Source organism: Apis mellifera, linkage group LG7 (genome assembly GCF_003254395.2).
Source record: "Apis mellifera strain DH4 linkage group LG7, Amel_HAv3.1, whole genome shotgun sequence".
NCBI classification, from domain to species: Eukaryota; Metazoa; Arthropoda; class Insecta; order Hymenoptera; family Apidae; genus Apis; species Apis mellifera.
The window spans coordinates 5,819,749-5,824,782 of NC_037644.1; the positions used below are offsets into that span (position 1 = coordinate 5,819,749).

The 5,034-nt window shown below is 27.7% G+C and overlaps 1 long non-coding RNA gene across 1 annotated transcript; it reads left to right on the forward strand.

Annotated features, from left to right (window-relative positions):
• Nucleotides 1–1,788: 1,788 nt before the first annotated feature.
• On the forward strand, nt 1,789–4,640 carry LOC107965778. Its single transcript, XR_001706191.2, has 3 exons — nt 1,789–2,496; nt 3,988–4,075; nt 4,179–4,640. It is a non-coding gene; the product is annotated as an uncharacterized LOC107965778 (long non-coding RNA).
• The last annotated feature ends 394 nt before the right edge of the window (nt 4,641–5,034 follow it).

A 5,034-nucleotide genomic window follows, 5' to 3' on the forward strand; every position in this document is an offset into this window, starting at 1 on the left:
GAGACAAACGAAAAACGGCGAAAGAATCGATCTCGCCTCCTGCTCTTCAATGTACCGCGAACATTGATGAATTCAAATGCTTTACCATTCGAAGAACTAGATAGTTGAAAAAAGAAGCAAAATAATTATTTGTAATTTGTAATTTTTGTTTAATCTTGTTTGTAATTTTTTATTATTACTAATCATTGAAAATAAAAATAATGCAAAATGTATATATTTAATTAAGCTACATTATAGCTAATATTGTGTTATTATTCATAAAAAGTACTTAATTATTTTTCTTTTATTACATTATTCTTATATAATATTTTTGTGAAATAATTTAATATAATTTTTAAACTATTATATTAAAGATATTAATTTAGTATGACTTAGTACATGTCATACAGTAATTTCAAAAAGTATTCATATATTTTTAAATATGACAATTTTTTTAATTGAATTTAATATGGTGATTTGTTTCGAGAAATTAAAAGAATTAATTTAAATAATAAGAATTAGTTTAAATAACATATAAAAAAATCTTGAATAAATTATAATTTTTTCATACATACAATTTACATTTTTTTTTTACACGTTATCTAATAAACTAATGCTTTTTATTTCATAAAATATTTTCTAAATTAAAACATTTATTTCAATTTTAAAAAAGTTATCGTTTAATACAATATTTTTTAAAGCCAGCGTAAATATAAAAAAAAGAAAAAAAAGAAAAAATAATTTTAGATATTTTAGGAAAATACAATATCATTTTTCAAAAAAAAAAAATGAACTTGCTACAAATTCTAGAATATAAATATAAAAAAATTTTTAATTACCAGCAATAAAATAATTGAGAACATGATTTTTACATAGTAATATTTTTACGCATCATTAAGATATCTTTATTTTAAAAGTTCTCTTTCAATATTTTATTTATTACATTACATATTTTAAATATAATAAATATAATAAATGTAATAATATAATAATATGTAATAATATGTAAATAATATAATAATATATAAATACATATAAAGATAAATTAATAATTTTTTTTTGAAACGTATCAAACTTCGTTTTAGGCGTATGAATTCTGAAATTACTTGAAAATGAACCTTTACGAGCGTGTGATCTGACGTCAAAGTGGTCGTCCTTGATAACCGGGGACAACGAAGCGAAACGTCTTTAAGGAAAGTACATCTTCGACAATCGAATTACCGACAGGGTCAGTCGGTCTCCACCGCAGTAAACTTGTAAAACAATAAAAGCTTCCGGTGACCTAGCGAACCGGTACATCGAGTTAGCCAACTCGAACTTTTCACCGGAAACCGCCACGAACCCGAACCGTGTACCATCCAGGATGACCAATAGTGGCTTTTTCCAGTTCTTGTCAAACGAACCCAGAAACTAAAAGTCATGAGATTGATTGCGACGAATTTCGAAAAATTTTAAAATAAATAAATGTTCTTTATTTTATATATATAATCTATTATATATTTTGTATAAAATTGAGTTGCATAATAAGATCTTAAAACTAAATTGTTTTTTAATATTTATATGTTCTTGAACAAAGATAGTATATAATATATGATATTATTAAATACTTTTTTTGGCTTCTTTTTTTCTAATTATATATAACAAATATATAATAAGTATATTTTTTATTAACAACACTTTTGCAATTATTTAAATCTATCTTTATTACTCACCTGTTAGTTAAATTATAAAAAAATCCTATATTATTCTCATTAACTTCTTTCATCTCTTCTTTCTTTAATTTCTTTAAACATTTTATTTTAAACATTCATAAAATTTTCCCATGCGATATTTAAATTTATGCTTTCTTGCAAATTGTATGTACATCATTTCAATCATTATAATATAATATACAATATTCATTAAAATTATCAATCTTCCACTAATTCATCATGCGTGCAGTCACCAATCGTATATCTCGTATATTCATTCATCAAATTTATAAACGCAAACCGTTTATCATTCTTCATGCGTAAATATTCTTGATTTTCGACTATTTTTACCACACTCTATTTAATCTTCGTTCATCCTAAAACACCTAGCGTGTTCTCCCCCCAAGCCGAACGGTTACTCTGCGCCCCTTCCAACCGGAATATTCACCAACCCCGCGAGTTTTTTCCCGTGCATCGGCAGATCGAAATAAAACGGAAGGCATAATGAAAATAACGGCGTCGCTGGACAGCGAAAGGAATAAACGCGAGGTTGAGGGACGATGGGCCGAGAGGCAGCGACAAGAGGAGGTGGCGGGCGGAAGGGGTGGGCGTTCTCACGATTATACGAAGCAACCCTTTGCTGCGTGAACACGCTGCGCCGGTCGTCGCGAGGCGAGGGCATGCGTGCAGCCCTGCTATATCCATTACGCTTATTACAACCCCGACCGCCGCCACTATCCTTTAACCATCCGCTCCCTCGTACCACCCACCCTTTTACGTGGATGAACATCGATCGACACCCGACCTGGAACAGTCCGGCCGCCAGGTAACCAAATTGCCTCCATTCTCGGGAATTTTCTCTCTTCAAGAACGAGCTGTCGGTCGCTTCTTCTTTGTCCTCGATTTTTCTTTTCCACTCCCAGCCATTACAACCGGCTCCCCTACCCACTTTTCAACGTGGACTCCCGTTCGAACATCGCGAACCGATTACGCGAAATGCTATTCTCCACTCGATCGATGTTACTTCAGCCGATAATTGCTTTTTTGACGCTTGTTCTTGCGGCTCTTTTCTCCTTTTTCTTTCTCTTTTTTTTATTGATGCATGTTTTTAATTTTTTATAAATGAAATTGTATTCAAATTAAATATTAATAGAAGTTTTTTCTGATTTAAATTTTTTTTTTTAAATAAAAAGAAAATGAAAAATTATTAGGATTATATAGATATTTGATTTGGTTATTAATGAGATAATAAATTTTATACAACGATGAACAAAAATATTAGCATATCTTTTAAAACGAATTTTTTTAAATTTAAAACAATTCGAATTTTTTTTTAAATATTTACTAAATATATAATAATAAAATAGTTTTTAAAATTTTTAAAGTTTTTAAAGTTTTTAAAATTTTGTTTATTAGTCGGAATTGTAAAGAAAAAAATAAAGATTATGATTTTTAATTTTTTTATCTAAATTAATAAAAAATTTAAAATCTATCTTTTATAAATCGAAAAGAGTTATATATATGCATAAAGTTTCATCTAAATCAATAAACGTAAAAAAAAGACATTGAAAGATATAATTTTTAGATTTATAGTTATAGTTATAGACTATGAAAATCATCAAAAATTGAAATTTTTATTATTTTTAATTATTTATAATTCATTATTTGTAATATTAATCGATTTCGACGAAATTTTGTGCATATATATAACTTATGATTCTTTATGTGTTTAAATCTATAAAAGATATGTTTTAAATTCATTCATTATAAATTCAAATAAAAAAGTTAAAAATCATAATTTTTATTTTTTTCTTCATAATTCTAATCAATTTTAACAAATTTTTTTTACACATTTTTATATATATTTAATAAACTAATTTTTTTAAAAAATCTCAAAAATATTCAATTCACTTCAGTTCAATTTTAAAATTATTTTATTTTGAAGGATATGCGAATATTTTTGTCTTTCAGTGTAAATTAAAATATATAAATTCAATTTTAATTGTATTGATTATTAAGTGAATTTAATAATAATAATTTTATGTTGAACAAGATTATTTCTTCTTGTTACGGAATTTGTATATTAAATATACGTATTAAAATAATCTCAATTTTTGTAATTTAAAAATCATAATTTTTTTTAATATATTCTTTTCAATAATTCTCTTTCTTTTCAATGTATCATAAATATAATCGATAATTTTAAGATTATATTATCTTCAAAAATCAATTAAGAATAACCAAGATAAAAGAAATTTTCCATAAACAATCTTGCATAAACAATTTCTCTTCCTATTCTCTTCCTATTCTCTTTCAGAAAAGAAGCTTCTCTCTCAGCAGCGACAAAAGCAGCAACGCGTGGTCGTATATAGCTGCGCGCGAAATGCGGCTCCACAATTCACAGGGTAAAAGCGACCATGCTTGATATATTGTACAGTCCCGCTAAGTGGAAGCTGCCACTCTCTTTTTCTCTTACGGCCTCTCTTTTTCCCTTCTTCTTTTCCCCAGAACAGAATATAGAGACAGAAGTGACGAAGAAGCACAAGGACGCGACGAGAGGAGGGAAAGGAACCCGCGGGGAGAAGTTCCATGGACGAGCAGCTGTATTAAGTGCGCCTATAGATTACACTCAGGGAAAAAGTGGAGACCCCGCGCGGCGCGCTAAAACGTTTCAGAAAAAAGATTACCCTATGCACTCCATACGTCATTCGGCCGTGGCTCGTTCGAGTGCACACGCGTAAGCACGAGTGTCTTCGCGCGGCGCCGCGCTGCTTTTCCGTCGGCCGGACGTCGCCATCTTCGACTCTCGAAGAGCAAAAGTGATTTTTTTCGATATTTTAAAGGCTGAGAATCATAAATTACGTGGAAATTATTTTAAGAAATTCATATTTAGAAACTAATATTTTTATATTCTCCGGTTGCAATATTGGATTTTCAGTAATTAAGTTATATCGAAATAACTTATATCGATTAAAAATAATGTGAAATTATAAAATATATAGTTACATACATATATACTTCTATTTTCTATCAATTGGATTTACATCATTTCTATTATTTATGAATCATTTGTACCATGTTTTATTTTCGATGGAGAATTGAAAACATTTATATTTATTAATATATCTATATATTTATGAGACACGAAATGTGACAAGCTTAATTTTTTCTTCGAAATTATTAACATATTTTTAAATTAAACGGTTCATAAAGATTAATTGTATATAACAAATTTATAATATTGTTATTGTTATTATAATAACAAATTTTTTGAGATTCAAAAGATTTCCTTTTTTATTTTTTTATTATTTTTAAATAAAATAGAATAGAATATATTAATTATTATTATTAATTAATTTATTGT